Genomic DNA, 19,511 nt, shown 5'->3' with positions numbered 1-19,511 from the left:
ATACTGATTTACAGAATGAGATATAGCAGCGGTCGGCAACAAGCGGCCCGCGAGCCCCTCTGGCTATTTTGTATGTAATATTGTTAAAAAACAATGTCTGATAATATCACACATATTAACAAAAGTGCGGCCCGCGTCAACTTCCTTAACTACTATGTGGCCCTTGGCTGCTAAAAGGTTGCCGACCGCTGAAATAGAGTACTTAATATGAATTTTACAAATTTTCTTAATGAGTTTACCAGATCATTGTATAGGTTAATAAGTTACTTCTAAATTGATGATTCTACCAATGGTTACCCTAAATCAGTATTTCTTAACCTGTGGTCCGCGGACCCCTGGGGGTATATATGTACGGGGGTCCGCCGCAGTCTCACCTATTCTCACCGGTCTGAAGTATATTGCTGATTTTTTTTAAGGGGTCCTTGGACTAGTCCTTTATTTCCTAGGGGTCCGTGGATAGAAAAAGGTTAAGAACCGCTGCCCTAAATCTAGCTACTCATTGTCATTTACTATGTAGCGCAAAATTTCTAGGTCCGCTGTAGAGCGCTGTTTCCTCAAGTGTCAACACTACATTATGCGTATTCGTTTGTCTATATAATTTCATATCGTAGCAGTTGCACAGATCGTATCGATACTGAAATCACCAACTAATCTGCACAAGACTTTCATCGACCCTATTCCAATAGCATACGACATATTATCGATTACCCATTCCAAAATGTCATCGCATGTCAACTATCTACATATCGTCACGTGACCAGTATTTTCTGAGCTCTCATTCCTAAATAACTTTAGGCAATCGCGGATCATGCTTATACTGGTCTATAAGGAAATGGCAGTGAAGTTTATGATGTTTTCACTGCAATGAGAAAGCCGTCGAGAAATGGAAACCATATTAATACGTTCAGAAATAGCTAATGACCACTTAGTGGAGATTTATGAGATGGTCATGTGAATGAGGTGTCAATCGTTAAGTCTAGACAGACATATAAGGTTAGAGGATATCTAGTATTTATCTAGGAGATTCTAAATAAAAAAAATGTTATTGCTAAAGGTTTTGACACGACTTTACGACTTCATCTTCAATATCGTATCAAAATGAGATCAAACATTAACTAATTTTTAAATCCGAATAGGGCTCTAGGTCCTAGGTTGTTAGTTGGAGTACATGGAGTGCACTTTTCTATTTAGGAATAAGTCGAAATAGATCTAAGTCAAAAAGTAAATCAGTGACGACTACTATTTGATAATTTTTTGTTTTGGAACTAGAAGTAATTTGATAAAACTATCTATGTAGGTTCGAACCGTGGATGTGGGGAGCCGTTCTAGAGATCATGGCATATCCGGCTAGATGGGTAACAATGACAGTTATATTGTATCTACGAGCTAATCACAGTATATTTTAGATAATTTTTGGTGCCCATATTTTTTACAAAAATTATGTCTTGTGTGCTCCATTTTCAGAAGAATCGATTAAAGAATAATTAAAAAGTACATTTTGTCAAAGTATATAATTCAAAATCACACCCGTACACCAACAATTTTATCGCAGATCGTCGGTATTTTTTTTAATAATAACGAAATTAACATCCAATCAAGATATATCAAGCGATTTTAATGACAACAACAGATATACATATTATTCTGTAAGTATCTAATTTTGTTCCCAATTTCCCACAAACATTACGAGTAAAATTATGTCTGTAAACATTAATAAAACGCTAGCTAGTATTTTATATAGATAGTCACAATAACGCATGACGCGTCAATAATCATCGTGCACGCAACCGTAAATCCAGATATTGACAACACACAAATCATTCAATCTCGCATCAGCGTAAATATATCATCATGATTAATGCAAGTTTGAGAATAAGTGCCCTCCGGCGATTGGTCGCTGTTAAACGAACAATTTCGAATGCCGCGCGCCGATTGGTGCGGCCGCCGTTCGTTTTTTAATGTGACGGTGATGGATTCGACCCTTCGACGCGTGCGCATCCATTGTTGTCGTAATTGTATGTATGTATGTATGTGATTTACATTAGTATGTTGTAATTGGTGGAGATGGTGGGATAAAAAGTGGGTCTTTTGTTAGTTTATATATGTCACTTAATCTTACGATTTAACCCACGTAATTTTAGTCACTTGACGCTCGAAGTTTATTACCTAACATGGTCGAAGTAAAAACTAGCCATCTTAATTTTTTGCCAGTATAATCATAATTCATCTAATATTTCTTCATTTATTATCATATTTTTTAATATCATAAATCATATTATCTCCATTTTCACATTATTATTTTTGATAACATATCACACAAAAACAGCAACATATATTATACCATAATGTACCCCATGATCGTACCATTAATATACCCCTTTTCCAATCAATTAAATCATAAAAAAAAACATGGCCCGCGCCCTCCCATTGGCCGGCCGTCATGCGCAAACGCATCCGTCAAGCTACCCCAACAATTCATGCATTACGATTAGATCCCATTACTTTTTATAGTTTTTTATGACCATTTAATGGAGGGCGGGAGAGTTGAGAGTTTTATTTATGTTTAGAGATGAATGGCAGATATGATAATGATAATTAGTGTTTTCTTGTCAATTTATTATTTACTTGCACTATATTTTTAAGTAAGTAAATATTCTTTATTGCACCAATAATTATACATTTTACATACATGTAAAACTACAAAGATTTTTTGTTTACCTTATTTTTAAAATCTTATTCTTCACACCAACGACAACTAAATCCATCAGAGAAATCACTTACCTGAAACAATAAATATACTGTTATAAATTATACTCCTAATTAATCATTAGGGTTAGTGTCGATCTTACATAAATAATGAGTCACGAATTAAAAATAAATTCAGTCTTAAATAAGCTACTTACAAAATAACAAAGGCATACTAACTTTAAGTTTCCATAATTACAAGAGATGGCGTTAAAATCAAAGCGAAAACAAATGCGAGACGACTTTTAAACACGCCACAATTATACAACGAAACGAAATGTCACAAGCCTTTGGCGGTGAGACCAAAAACCAAGTAAAGGTTCGCGCACAGATACCCGATGATTGAGTGTGCCGACTTCTGGCCTACACTACACACCTTCCATCCTTCCCTTCTGGGTTGACTACATTTTAACATTTCTATGAGGCATTCTAATTTTTAAAACCTTTATTTATGTCCTATTGATTGAACGAGCGTTATCAAAGGTCTCGTGTCAGCTTGGACCTTGGGCAAAAATAGTTTCATATGTCCGGATGTTCTCCACATTTATCAACGATTGTCATGAAATTTTGTGAGCAAGTTCGGTAGTTAGATTGAATAGTTTTTTGAAAAATGAAAAGACTTAAGTGCTAGCAGGGTTTACGCCGCTTAAAACCATTACGAGTTCGCTTTGATAATGACTCAACGAAGTACCTAAGATTTATTAATATTTAAATTTTTACAGCTTATGAAGCTCATCGCGAGGTTTACAGCGCACATAGCCAACAGTATTATGTTAGTCTAAGCTATACTTACTGCATCTCGCTCATAATAAAATTTAAGTACCTACATATTGTTACATACAAACCCAAGCAAAGTACTTAAACATTTTCTAATTTATTTTCCCCTTCAACCTAATTTCGGTGCAGCCTTCACAAGTGAGAGTCAACCTTTAGACCAAAAACCTCATTACGCGGAAGGAGCCGACAAATTGTGTCTGACGTAAGGAAACGAGACCGCCTGCATTAAACGCGACGACACATCAAAACGACGTAACTCGCTATGAAGATAGAGTAGATACGACCTTTTTGCGTATAATTGGGTTACTACCAAAAAATGTAAGTTACTATAAAGTTAGTGAGAAGATAAGACTTTGATTTGGCTTTACTGCTAAATTAAAAAGACGTAAGACAGTATGAAATGAATGAGCCGATAAGTTTTTTTTTAAATGGGAAGAGTTTTTGGTGCAGCCAGAGTTAGACCAAGAAAAGTTTGCAACGATTTTGATAGCATACGCAGTGCAAGTGTTATTTTCTAAATTATTTATACGTCATAACTTCAAAGAAGTTCGGTGGAGCATAAGGAGAGAAGCTCTTTCTTTCTGACTGTGACTGAGTGATGTACTTACGTTTACTAATACCGGGTGTGGCCTGTAATATGAGCAAAAAATTAAACTGTAGGTTGTACTCCTCATACTGACCAACATTTGTTCAGCGACTTTTAAAAATAACTTGTGGTTTGATTTTTAATACACTTTCAAGTTTATTCTAAGACGCAATGTATTGCGAATTTTGTTATGTTTAAGGCGTGACAAACAACGTCAATCACAATGATATGGCGTGGCGATGGCGTCTATTGAAGATAATATTTATTTTGTATGAAAAATAGGGAGTCTAAATACTTCATAATTTTTAAAAGTTGTTGAACAAAAGTGTCACCGTTTGAGGAGTACAATCTATGTTTTAATTATTTGCTCGTGTTACAGGCCACACCCGGTATAAAAGTATGGAAAGCTTACCTACCATGTACTTAGAGCATACTGAAAATTCCTGGACAGGCCACTTAGAAAAAATAAGTCGTCTCACATATCAGAATCCTGAAACTTTCAGTATTGCCCACGTGTAGTAAATATGGCGAATATGATCTTAGAAATCTACAAGCTATATTACCTATATGTCCATTTTGTTAGTTTGCCAGAGTTTTAAAAGTATATCTCAACCGATTTCCTATAAAAGATGAATATAAAATAGGGGGAGGTATTTTATATTCATCTGCCACTAAAACTTTTAATCACACAATACGCAGGCTATATTCTTAAATTGGGGGCGTTTAGCGCCTCATAAAACATTTTATAGCCTCTTTAGATTTTTTATTTATTTTATACTTTTTATAACAAGTATCGAATACCTCGCCTAGATTTGCGTAGGTTTATCTACCGTCTTTAGTTACCTATAAACTATAAAGTTAGAAACGATGTTTAAATTTTTGAATAAATAAAGATTGGACCGGAGACAGGATTTTAAATGACTTGATTTGGCTCTTGATTGTTGGAACTTTGTATTTTATGACTTTTTAATACGTTACTAAACTTTAAATAGCATAATTTATAAATTATACAGGTAGTATTTATTAAATACGAAAAAACTTAAACCTTAGCTCAGACACACAGTCGCTAGAGCAATTAGGCGACGCATCTGGTTATTTTCAGTAATTGTTGCCATCTTCCAGTCTAAAGCTAAATTCCCCTACCATGGATTACTATCGGACTTATAACCGGTACTATCCTGTTATTTGACAGTTGTCAATATTATGAGGGTAATAATAACGTAATAAGAAGAATGTTTTTGTTTTAAAAATTTTATGAAATAATTAATTTAATTAAAGAAAATATGTATGTACCTACTACTAGCATATATTTTTTGTAAATATGTATAAAATATGACCTGTAAAATTTGCTTTTACCAATAAAGATCTGTATTCTGTATTCTGGTATCGTCCAATAAAAGCTCACACTTTTTCCACACCGTTCTTTGATGTGGCTTGTATTTCGCATGTAGCCAATATGTTAATTGGTTTAGACAATTTGTGGAAAATTGTCTCAAATAAGTAATTATTAATAATTTATCTTCAGTATAGGTAGCTATTAGCTTAATACTCATAGTTTATCTTCATTTATATCCATCCATTAAGTTCATAAATAAAACCGTCATTTAGTAACTTTAGGCACCTGCCAAGTTTCGATATCCATTTTGTCTCCTACCGACTCCAAAAACATGTCGATCGAGTTTAGACTTTGTGCGGAAAGAGAAAAGTCGTACCTAGAATGTATTTGATCCCATACATTTCACGACTCTTCTCTTTCTGGAAGGACTCTAACTGTTTTAGCCGTGATTCCCCTATCCTAACCCGTAGTAGGGGAAGTGTTACCCGCATAACAAAGTCGACTCGGTCAACGCATTAGCCGGACTTTGAGGCATTACCTATGGATGCCGGCAAAAATACTTCGACGGTCCGTCTGAAACTCCTCCTAATTGGTCAGTTCGATCTGGGCTAGACGTGTGTTGTTGTTGGTGGTCCCACTTCAAAACTATCTAAAATAAAGGTGTAAAGGATATATTTTCAGTTTGACGAACAAAGGTGTTCGTCGTGTCAGTTCCAAATTATCAAATGTCATTTATCTGTCACTGTCAAATGGAATTTTCGATGGATGATTCTTGAGTTGATGGAATCTATTTATATTTGTACGTAATAGTGGAAGGTTTATATCTGATTATGATTATGGTATTAATTTGATTAGGAAACAAAACGATCTTGACTGATAAATAAATTGAATAAATGCTTTTGATTGGGTGTAAGGTTATAAGGAAAAATCCGATTATGACTGCAGCAGCAGTGTTTTTTGGGAGTTCTTTTAAGTTAATTGACATTGTCAGAACGCCGCAGCACTAATGCTACAAAAGCAAGGCCACCATCGAAAATAACCTTAATGTAGTCAGAATCCGGATCGAAGGACCATATAATAAGATTCTGATTGATGGATTCCATAGCTTTATTAACTTTTAAAACACACAAGTATAATAGCAAAGGAACCTCCTCACTCCATATTTGAAGTAATAATATATGAAAGGAGTCTGTGAGCACGTCTCCGTCTATCCCCGACTGCGTCTGACAGTTGTCTCGGAACAAAGGACCAACGTCTCAACGTCACTGCATGCTGCAATACGGTGACTATGTGCACCAATATTATATACTTTCGCAACACACTCGTAGAAAAGTAGTTTAAATCGTCAGTCAACTTGACTAACTATTATTAATTTGACATGGTGAAAGTATTACCTACTCGTACTTATTGATTTGACATGGTGAAAGTATAACTTTGTTATATGGTCAATAAAATTTGAGTTCTAAGGAGAGTAAGGAATATTAAAAACAAATGCCTCTGCACCTGTTGACATTAGGCTCATTATCTCAGCCATGTAACTGGGCCTCAAGCAGAATCGCCCATTTTCTTGATCAACTAACCAATCTATCTATCAATAAGAAACAGTGTTGAAGACACTTGTATTTTTTTTCTTCATATCGGACTTCAAATTCAAGTACAAAACTTCGTTTCATTTCGAGGTTAAATGTTCACAAACCTATCCTGCAGAATCTTTTAAGCACCGCCCATTTTCTTGACAAACTAACCAAACAAACAATAATGAATAGAGTTAAAATGTCTGTCCTGACCTTTGTTCTTAATTTATAATCCCCTTTTATTGAACAAAAGCCTTAAATATGTTGTCCAACGGATCAGCATTGCCATCCAGCGGGGTAATGCGGCCAGCCTTCTGGCCACCCGCACCCTAACGAGCGACTACGACTTAGGTCAAATTTTTTGTTAATATGTTTTTAGTGTTTTTATTTTATAAAAAAGTGTTTTTGTTATAAAAAAACCTTAAACTATTTATCACTATATTTCAAGGATAAAACTTGAGGTTAAGACTTTATCAACCTCCAGCCTCCAGCAGAATCATTTAAGCACAGTCCATTTCCTTGACAAACTAACCATCAATAAGGAACAGACTACCGTATTCGAACTTCAAGATATTCACAAGAGACGACACGTACTAGATACTTTATAGTTTAGATATCAACTAGTTCTCCTTTGCAGCGCAATTCGGGCAACTAATGTCACTTTTACGTTAGATAGCGTAAGATATCTATTAGATGTGAATTGGATCTCTAAGTCATATCCTGTGGAAATCGTTCAAGAGTATCTCCAGAATCGCGCAAATGTAAAATTTGACGGATTAGATCTTAAACATATCGTTGTCGTATCTTGGTGATGTCTAAAAGATATCTAATAGATGTCTATTTCAAAATCCGAATCGGGCCCAGAGTTAAAGGGCGCGGGATGGATGGCCACAGATGGCGGTATTAATCGGCGCCTGTAATCCGCCCGCCGCGGATAAATCTCTGGTAATTGTACCTATTTGTATTTATCAAGTCGGGAAAGGGGCTAATCACTTTTGCAGTTGCACTTTTGGAATGGTCAGGTCAAGACTGTGGTCTTAGATGTAGTTAGATATCGAGAAAGATTGTTGATTTTATTCAATAGGGGATATTACTGCAATTAATAAAGTTATGTACTCACTGAGTATAATTGCATGAATTCTATAGTAATTTAAATTGTATTTTTCTTAATTACTCGTAATGCATGTTAATTATAAGATGTAATAATGTTTTGAAAAGTTGTGTCCCGCCGAGTTTGTTGCCGGTCCCATATTGGGATACCCTCCTCCAATTGAGGGGGGATTTAAATCTTCTCGGGGCAGAGGTGTACGGTTGGAGCCGGTAAAGGTTTATTTGACGTTCATAGGCGCATTGTAATATGCCTACTTGAATAAACTATTTTTTATCTTTATCTTTTAATGTTCTGCCGCCAGAGTGCAACACTCCGACTCTAGTAAATTCATAGACTAATACATACTGTGCCTTAAACTGTTTATTGACAGGTTTTCACAGACAATAAAATATGACATTGATACATCAAGGCGGTTTGTTAACAAGGGCCTACCGGTAAACGCGAAATCGAAAATTAGTTATCTGCCTCTTTATCGCTCGAATATGCAAGAGTGATAGAGAGATTAAATCTGGATTTCCTTGTTTCGCGGTAGGCCATGTAAGCCACATAAGGGCATTTCATAATCCGGATAAGAATTGTTGATAGAGTCGCCATTGCCGGATACGGCAAGGAAGAAGAGAGATTGACGTGACGTGTGTGTGTCAATGTGGTTTATTTACTGTATGTGCCACAAAGGTGCCTTCTACGCAGAGCTTTGCCTAATATTCCCTATTAAAGTTGCACTTTTGGAAGTCAAGACAATAATTTAATATTTATACCAATTCGTTAAGTTATTTTTCGTATTTACCCACAGCCTTCGTAGAGTTGACAATGCTAGTGTAAGTAGTTTAAAGTTCTATGATCGAATTATTATTCTAAATATTCTAAGTTTTCTCATTGGCTTAAAATTCAGATGACTGTCGATTTCAATAAAAAATACGCCAAGGTAGCAAAGTTGTGTCAAATTTTAAGGATTGTGTACACATTGATTGGTACGATTATTTAATGCAAGTTTATACTCTAGCTAGCCACTAAACGCAAGTATAGTACTCGCACTAAACATAAATCAATTCAATGTGTGAAAAGGCCCTAAGAGACTCCTTTAAGATTGTCAAAGATATACAAAATGTATGTCATATGATAAACCATGCAATGTAAGGACATATGCAATTTGTAACCGTTTACGGCGAGCTGTCGAAACCATTTGTTTCTTGACGTTTAAATTCGACGACCAATGACAGCTCATCAGAGTGAAATACTGCTTCAAATTAATTAAATTAAGCTGTTGCAGTCTTTTTAAATGAATATCACTTTTCGTACCCTTTCGTGGATGCCTGTAAAACAAGTTCCGGAATAAGTAAGTTCCGTATTGCGTATATTTGTATTTAATAAAAATAAAACAATACAATTTTCGTTTTTGATATCGAAATTAATTAAAATGACAAATGACAGGTCTCAAAGTGTAATTCTAAACGGCGAGCAATACGTTTTTAGACTCTTGTCTCGCTTGTAGTCCGAGAAGAAACTGTAGAAAATTATTGAGGGCGCCACTTCCTACGTAACCGTCACATTTTTGACGTAAAATGCTTAAACATGGCAACAATTTAGTATCAAAACTGTTCAGTTCCATTTTATTTTATTTCTCCTATTTTATGTCACACTATACTTTGCTGAAAGATGACAGCAAGAATGCATACCTACATCTCCCCAAAAGGTCCATTTGACGTAAAACTTGCCATGAAAACCTGCATAAAATGTGATGTCTATATTTTTTTACAGGTTCTTTTAGTTTGACAGCCGCCGCCATTTTGAATCCGCCATCTTACACCGTCAGAAAAACTCCCATCCCATCAATCGGTACAACAATAACATATTTCCACGGCTTCATTGTCTAATAAACTATCCGGGAGATATTTCCAGACGTTTTATAGCTGTTTCTGACATATTTGTGATTGTGACTTGTATGCCGGCGGATTTATAGATTCCAAGCCATTTCTTCCAGACTTTTTTTGATGTGTATGATTTAGTTTTATGGACGTTAGTTATGTGTTCAAGGGCTTAGGGCGATTTTTTCCGAAGTGCGGCATTAATGCTTTCATGTTGAAATGTTTTTGACGTATCTAAATAAATTGGGGTTTGGTTGCGGCCGTTATGGATCATTGGTATGTTATAATGGAACATTTATTTAAAGTGTTAGCATGACTAGAACTAATTTTAATAGTAATTGATACATTAAAGTTACCTTTCATTAAGTTTTTATTCGTATGACTATAAAGGTATTGTTTTTTTACTAATCAGGTAAATGAAGTGTACCAGTATTTATATATTCAGATATTTTGGTTGGTTTTTTTTTCAGGACTCAGCAACCTTTCGAGTTCAACTTCACATCTTCTATTTTAGGTTTTGCGGTCTTCTATGTTTCCATGTAAGTACAAAAAGGTGTTTTTATTTCTTCTTAGCTAGTAAGTAGAAGTAGTGATATTTTATCAAATTTCTTCTAAACTAGTTTTCAATTTTTTTTCTGAGCATTCCTTTTCATAAATATCATAAGTATTTGCTATTTTCGTTTCCCTATATAAAATGCGTTGTTAAAAGGTAGGTAATAATGGCGAAGATATAATAAAGGAGGCTTGAATTATTGCATATTGTATGAGCCGCTTGGCTGCTTTTAATTCCGGATCGTACGTATTAATATTATTTATGTACGTAATAAGGAAGATTTGTAACTTGCCGACATTTTCTTTTCACTTGACATTTCATTTCAACAATATTTTGAAGGCGGTTAAAATGAGGGTCAATACATATTTGCTATTATGTCTCCTTCCCATTGACAAGCTGAGTTTAAATTAAAGGAAATGTATACCGTTCAGTACTGCAGAAGTATTGCAGCGCAACACTGCTGACTGCATTGCTGCCGCAAATGTTAAATAACCATGGCAGCAACAGCGATATTGACCTTGACGGCAGCACGGTACCTACCGTTATCAACTTATCATTTATTGAGGGGTGTGATGAAATGTATTGTATCATAATATAAAATAACTCTGCTGATGACAATCAACTAGGTAAGTATCTTCCCAGTTTAGGTACTAAGTTGTGTAAAAATCAAATTCCAAAAATAACTCCCATTTAGCAGAAATTACAACCTACTAGCTTTAAAAGTAGCTTAGTATCTCTCGATTTTATCCGTAACGTCAGATACTATATTATAATGTCAGTTACAATGTAGTCGGTATGATCTTCAGTCACAAAACCAACACGACAGGTGACGACTGTTTATTCAGCCGATTAAATTCATTATGATAAATATCAGCCATTATAACTATAGCATTCTTGAGCATGATTTGCGTACCGACTCATGCGATGACAGGTGACTGAGACGGGCAGTGGCGTTTAAAATAATATTTATGTAGGTTGTCATACTTTATTGTCTATGTGCAATCGTTAATATATCACGGATCATATTATGTAGATCTATTGCATCGACTAACGGCGCGATTCGGGAAATGAATTAGAGATGCATTAGATATGAAATAGTAAAGATATGTGACGTTCCACGGCAAAAGGTACCATTGCCCCGGCTGAATATTGGAGCAGCGTTAATAATAGTGTAAGCGCCAGCTGCCATAAGGTACCTTTTGCCGTGGAACGTCACATATCTTTACTATTTCATATCTAATGCATCTCTAATTCATTTCCCGAATCGCGCCGTAAGTCGTCGAAAAGTGCTCAAGTGGAGACCACGGACTAGCAAGCGCAGCGTAGGACGTCTACCCACAAGATGGACAGACGACCTTGTTAAGGTCGTCGGAAGACGCTGGATGCGGGTCGCTTCCAACCGGCACGTATGGAGATCCAAGAAGGAGGCCTGTGTTTAGCAGTGGACGTCTTATGGCTGAGATGATGATTGCATCGACTTAAGAGTCACACGTTACAAACCAGCCGCCAAAAATTCACTCCCTTGCAATCGAAATTAAGCTCTCATTTAAAAACAAAATGTTTAAATATGTAACTATAATTGTATATGAAACTTGCACGCATATTCGGGAAACGAGATAATCACAAGATCTAGAAACGATATAGAGATCAACTAGATTTACATTAGATATCGACTAGATGTGACTTGGATATCTAAGTCATAACTTGTCGAAATCGTTCAAGAGGACCTCCAGAATCGCGGAAACGTCAAATTTGACATATCTATCTTGTCGAAATCGTTCAAGAGGACCTCCAGAATCGCGCAAACGTCAAATTTGACATATCTATCTTACAAATATGTATCTTTAAATTATCCATATCGTAACTTGCTGAGGTCTAGTAGAGATCTAATACATTTTCAGAATCGAGCCGTTGGTACGAATTATTACGCTACATAACTCTATTTCTGGTTCTAGTTTCCTTTGCTGGGAATTTCAATATAAAGCAATTAGAGCAAATATGAATATTACCTACGCACACAACTTCTATCTGCTCCAGGTATTTTCATTGTGTAACAATTTGAGCAATGAAAAAACGTTTATATTGACACGCCTTCATTTTTTTCCTGATCAATTCGGTGCAAAGCTAACTTAAGGGGCCCACTGATTGACAGTCCGCCGGACATTGTGACAGTTCCGAACAACTGACAGGCCGATACCGTCCGGCGGACTGATAATCAGTGGGCCCCTTTACACGGACTCTATGTCAAAGTTCAACATCACTCTTTTTCCTTTGGAGGTAAATAGAATGACATGACTACAGATATAGTAGTATAACAATGGCTTTTTCACCACACCAGCTCGGAAAGGCTTACTTTGCACTTCAAGAACTGATAGCAAAGTTGCATTTTATTCACATGGGAGGCAAAGTAATCAAATGCAAATTTTGAGTTGTTTTCTTATGTTGGCTGGTAGAATTGACTTTCAAATGATGATTATGGATGATAAATATTTAATAACACTCATTTGGATTTGATTTGGTTTGATTTTGTTTGATATTTTACATTTAATATTTGCCTCGGGTTGGTGTGGTGAAAAATTTTGTGTTTCACTCGGGGGCAAATTTTGTTTAACCCTCGTGCTTTAAAACCCTCGCAACGCTCAAGATTCCATTTTTCGAACCACTCGCTACGCTCGTGGTTCAATTTTGGAATCTTTCGCTTGCTCGGGTATCAATATTAGCACGAGCGGTTAAACAACAACTTTGCCCCCTTGTAAAACAAATAACTATTTCTCAAACATGCAATGAAATATTGATGTTATGTTCCTTATAATAGGCTGCGAAGTATGACGTTTCAGGTTCGGCTAGGACAAGAGGTATTTAATGGAATTTCATACAAAACTTGCAGGCCTAGGCCGGCAAAGTCCTCTTTTTTAATTTCCATTTCACAGATATTTGTGACACAGCATCGTGGCATTCAGCCATTAAAAAAATCTAGAGGCAGTATTTGCTTTATGGTTCGTAATGACACTCTGCCACTACGCCTATAAAAAAAAAACAAAAAACAATGTTTGCTACAATTTGCAGTTTTATTTGTATAAAATCAACATGAACTTAATAAATAATACATTATTAACCAAATTCTGTAATTTTAAATTATAAATTTAACTACACAAATAAATACATTTAAAATATTTCATCTAAACGTTAGCGGTAAAAGGGTCTACTCAAACACGCGTAGTTATTTTTTTAAATTGTTATGGAGGCAAAGTTGAAAAATTTTCATTCTGTATTTCTGTTTTATTGGATTTATGGTGCGTTGTTGATTTTTTTACTTTTTATATGAGTCCCGACAAAATAATGAAATTAATTTTAATTGTAATCGTATGAGTTGGAATTGGCAGCGTAACCAGAATTGATTTTAAATAACTTGCTGCGTCTGCCGCCAAGTCAAAGACGAAGTATCTATATGGTTGCTTATGGCAATTTTATTATTTTAGAATCTAAGAAAAATGGCTTACAGTTTATTAGAAACAGTTTTGTGGCATATTTTAAAGAAATGAAAGTAACTACAAAATCGTGAACACTGTGGAAATTATACTTATTTTCTCCATGCATAAAGCAACGATGTATGTGAAACATGATATCAACATGAAAGACTATGTAAACTTATGTGACGAAAACGACAGTCAGACGGATACAAGGCGAAAAAATCAAAGATACATGAAAATATACGGGTAGTAAAAATACACGACTCGTGTAAATCATATGCGTGATAAAGATATAGGTACGTGTTTAGTTATATTTTGGGTGTAGTTTACTTTTAGTTTTTTCTATAAATAAAACTTGGGTTTCGTGGATTTTTTATTTTATTTATTTCATTGCATGTTTGAGAAAAGCACTATACATACCTCGGCGGGAAATGGGGTTGCCCGCGCTCAGACCTATCCGGCCTCGCTTCGCTCGGCCGTCTATATGTCTTCGGCCGGCAACCCCTTTTGTCCCGGCCTCTGTAGTAATGTACTATTATAATCCGTGTCACTCCACATAAAACATAGTCATTAAGACTGCTCCTAATATAGCTAGCATTAAACTAGTCGGCAACTATTACTGCGCGCCGAATAAATCAATTACACTCATACCGGCGCGCGCGCACTACTAGCAGTAGGTACCTACTAGATGCAAACCATTAAATAAATAAATAAAAAATAAATATTACAGGACATTCTTACACAGATTGACTAAGTCCTACAGTAAGCTCAAGAAGGCTTGTGTTGTGGGTACTCAGACAACGATATATATAATACACAAATACTTAAATACATAGAAAACACCCATGACTCAGGAACAAATATCTGTATCATCATACAAATAAATGCCCTTACTGGGATTCGAACCCAGGACCATCGGCTTCGCAGGCAGGGTCACTACTCACTAGGCCAGACCGGTCGTCCATTGGTGGAACTTATTGTCTTTGTAATAAGATTTATGAATGGTCACTTGTGCGAAGATATGTTTACACTGTTTAATGCATCTTACTCTTTGTATAAAGAAGAAAAATCTAGGATAAAATGTATGCTAGAGTTAGACCAAGGAAAGTCTGCAACGATTTGGTAGCACACGCAGTGCCATAGTATAATTTATTCGTCATAATTTCATAGAACGTTACGTTAAAATAACACTCGCACTGCGTGTGCTATTAAAATCATGTATCTTGGTCTAACTCTATATCTGAGAGCCTACTGCAAAGCACGTAAATCTTTAAAAAAAAATATTTTTAGTGGGTTTTATATCTCCATCTTTTGTACATTATGTCTGATATTTTTTTTTAATACAAGTATGTTTCTATAAATTATTCTACTAGCACATTTACTGCCACAAGCGATTAGAACATCAACTCGCACGTTCACTTGCCTCCAACAACTTGACGAGCGCTATACTCGTACTAACACAATTATTAATGTCCGTCAACATTATCATAAATACACATTATTAAAAGAGAGAATAGACTTAATAATTGTACAACGAAGACGTCAATGACACACGATATACCTACTTGAAAATCATGACTTTAATGAGTCACTCAAATTAGTTACATACAGAGAAACAATGCAAAAATACCGAATAGAATAGAGAGTGTGCAGACTTTAGAGTGACCGTAATAGAACGATAAAAGGAAACTAGGCAATTACATATGGCGACATTCCTAAAATATTTATGATATGATGAGTGATGACCTCCGTATTACGAATGTCACGATGGATAGATCCCGAACATGACAAAGCAAGAAAAAAACTTACCCAACATAACCACTGTAGGTACACACAGTAGTTGTTACCAAAACGGCGGGAATTAAAATAAGTACGAAAGCCAACTTTCTGCATCTACCTGTCTGTATCTTTAGGTTGGTATTAAAAAAAGAGTAAACAAAATCTACCGGCTTCTTAAGCCAGTTGAGGGTAGATGAAAACATTACATGATCAAATAATGTAGTATAAAGTGAGGTCGTTCAGTGACAGATCCAGGTGGTTTTGTATTTGGATGGTCAATCAATAAATGTTATAACTACCCGAAAATGTACAAATTAGTTATTTGTTTACTTTTATTTAAGTACTTGCCAGAACTTAAATATACAGAGTATAGGTTCTTTATTTTCGGAAACATTCGGTTATATTTTGGTAGTAATTTAGCCTCCACTTGTGAGTCTTATGACCACCTGCTCGCGGATGGAGTTATAGGGAATTATGATTGTCGCGGTGACAGTAAAGCTTTAAATTACTCTCATAATTGGTGTTAGTTGTTTTAAGCACTGCATTTCAAAGCAAAGAGGTGTTACTGCAACTTTCATTACAAAGTGTTGAGTACTAAAATACTTAAGTTACTTTTGGAGTAAAATTGTTTGTGATAATCCCTACTTCCCCAGTATGCGAAAGTATCTCTGTCGGTCTGTCTGTTAATTATATCTTCATGCTTATAACGCTGATCCGATTTAGATGAAATTTAATGTGGAGATGGTTTGAGGCCCGGGAAATATAGGTATAAGATAGTTTTTAACAAGCATCATCATCATCATTCCACGCAGTCGAAGTCGCGGACAGAAGATAGTTTGATAAAATTTTCACAATATTTTAAAACCTTATAAGCAGTTCTTCAAATTTTTTATCATTTCGCGACTTCCGCATACCAAATCATGCGTCACGACTTATTTTACGCATCAAGCGAATGGTAGGTCTGTCTATTTTACACTCAAAGCCAAGAAACTCGTCTAAATCAAATTAATCCCACCCAGTCATTCATCGTCCGTCATTAGAACCCTTTTTATTTCTAGCCCCAACTATTCTAAGCGTGAAAAGTTGTATTTGATAGCACAAGACAGCTGCAGTCAAAAATAGACGACGGATCCGCGTATTTCACTGTCCGAGCGCACATCAATTCCTGTCCACATTTGTTACTCAATGACAGATGTTTTACGCCTCTGACAACTAACATGTCATTCCCCCTACCCACCCTTAAATGTTCCTCCATAAGGTCGAGATTGTCTTGTCATATTTCTGTTTAAACATGTCATCTTCCGTCCGGCCGAGTGTCAGAAGTAATGACAGTTTTGTTAAGTACATGTAACCCCAGTCGGTTTTAAAACAGGTGACGGGTAGTTTTGAGCTGGTTCCAAGATACCTGGAGATATTAGCACATGATTATATTGATTAAATGCTGATTAATTTATACAACCGAAAGTTGATGGAATCTAGGTGCGTCATTTCATTGGCACTCTGGATTACTATTAGCAACACACTTACCTGACCTGTCATAAATAATTTTCCTATTTAATATTCTTAATTAATAATCAACTGTGTGGACTCTTATTACATTATATTGTATTGCCATTGTCTAATGAAGTCATAAATAAGTCAAGTGCGCTACGTGTCTTGTCATAGAATAAATAATAGTACTAAGTACAGAAGACTCACTCTCTAACAAAACGCGTCTATCACGATCAGCACAGATATGGCCGCTAGGTGGCGACAGCGCCACGCGCGGCTTATGGCAAACCCCAAAATTGGGGTCGAATGGATGGAGTTTTAGCTACCTGTAGCAAAGCGACGAAATCGCGGAGTGAGCCACGCCTGGACTTGTTCCTAAATTATTAGCATCTAAAAGTGACTTTATTGTTATGTTTTGCATTTAAAGGAGCCATTTTTCTGATTGTGACTTATCTTATACATTTACTCTTGACAGAGTGGTCGTGATCTTCATTTTTGCGATTAGTGACGAGCTTCACAATACGCCGCAATTCTTCTCTGTTGGAAGCGTTGGTTGTGACCTGCGTTGACCAAAATAACTCCAGGCACATACTTGGTCTGTTTCAAAACTACGGGCATTTGTGTTGCCAATGTTTTTAAATTTCAGGAACACAAAAGATGTAGGACTTAACTAATGTTTGATTGCAAGCTTATTAATTTCCTGACACAATCTAATGTCTAATCCTCACCGCCCCACAGTTTGACGACATCGAAACTGTGTCACCAGTAGGCGGGCGCGATTCATCACGAAGGTGGCGACTCGCTACATAGCTGAGACGGCTCGTAACACGAGGTGACGAGTTTCGAACGCTACACGTGACATGAGCTAGATAGGTTACGAGTTTGGCTAAGTGTCTAAATTAATGGCATCTTCTATTTCGAGCAGATCTAACATTTAAGTCAGGAGGTTGGTGCTAATTTATTACATGAGTGAGTGAAGTTTGATTTGAGTGCGAATCTTTTATAATATGCTCAGTGGAAAATAAACATGATAGTCCGGAAATATCGCGGGTGACATTTCTTTCAACAGTTTCGGCTCGGCCACGACATCGAGCGACTTGCGACAGCGGGAGCGATAACCATAGGTTGGAGCGTGACACAGCGATCGTACCTTTCGCTCCAACCTATGGTTATCGCTCCCGCCGTCGCAAGTCGCTCGATGTCGTGGCCGAGCCGTTTAGCTGTGCGAGGCAAGTAGTATCTAGAGAAACTTAGTTGAGGACCGTCTAAACTGACCATCTAAGTGGTGGAAATGAAAATATACTAAGTAATTTATTAATTTGGAGATTAATAGTGCGTACATGCTGAGCCAAATGTAAATTGGGGACTCCTTGATATATACTCGTATACCTATAAAATTCTTTACACAATGTGCAGATTTTCTCATATCTTTCGTCACTAGAAAGGAATCGATAACTAGTAAAAACAATTTACGTAAGCGAATTTAGGGACAAGTTGGATCTTATACGTATACCTAATAACGACCTTTCTTCTGCCTTTGAAACATTACAGTCTTTTTCATTGGATTTATTTATATTAGTCCTTCACAGGCCCTTCCTTTAATATGTAAATAGTTCACAAAAAAAAGAAGCCCGCTAATCCAAATTGAAATAGCCCTATCGCATATCGGTCGCACGCGCATTGCATTTGTCACCCGCGAGCATTAGTCAATCTGCTGTCGGCGCCCGCGCGCTTGGCTCGCAGCGACCGATCAATTATAATCGTTACTAATTACTGGCTCATTACTGATAGAACGATGACTGTCATTATGGCTTGCTCTTATTGCGGTACACTTTAAAGTTCAGGAAATCTTTTTGACGCGAGCGGATTGGACAAAATACGCTATTATTATGGTATTTTTGTTAATTTTTATCGTAATCATCTTTCGGGCCGGGGTAATATATGAAAAACTTATTTTTTAATTTTTTTTATTAGTCTTTAGGAGTGTCCCACTACTGGGCAAAGGCCTCCCCTCTTTCCCGCCATTTGGTCCTATCCGATGCACACTCCCGCCAATCTTTACAAAATGTGTTAATTTACCTAGGTAAATCTATTCAGTTTTAACTCATATAAAGAATTTTGAAATGACACATTTGAATAAGAAAATGAGGGTGACTATTTAAAGAAAATTACTTTCCGCAATAATTGGAATATCTGTCACTTTTTTACAATTTATTATGATAGT

At 36.2% G+C, this 19,511-nt stretch overlaps 1 protein-coding gene and 1 long non-coding RNA gene across 4 annotated transcripts in view; one reads left to right on the top strand and one right to left on the bottom strand.

Moving 5' to 3' along the window:
* The window catches only part of LOC134665459 (uncharacterized), a 430,855-nt gene that overhangs the window by 84,747 nt on the left and 326,597 nt on the right, over positions 1-19,511 (top strand). The gene's annotated exons all lie outside the window — the stretch shown is intronic.
* The window catches only part of LOC134665397 (protein tiptop), a 424,238-nt gene that overhangs the window by 212,482 nt on the left and 192,245 nt on the right, over positions 1-19,511 (bottom strand). The gene's annotated exons all lie outside the window — the stretch shown is intronic.

The sequence above is a fragment of the Cydia fagiglandana genome, chromosome 6, assembly GCF_963556715.1.
Source record: "Cydia fagiglandana chromosome 6, ilCydFagi1.1, whole genome shotgun sequence".
Classification (NCBI taxonomy): domain Eukaryota; kingdom Metazoa; phylum Arthropoda; class Insecta; order Lepidoptera; family Tortricidae; genus Cydia; species Cydia fagiglandana.
The sequence above is the reverse complement of the archived record's forward strand: the minus strand, read 5'-3'. Positions and strand labels throughout refer to the sequence as shown.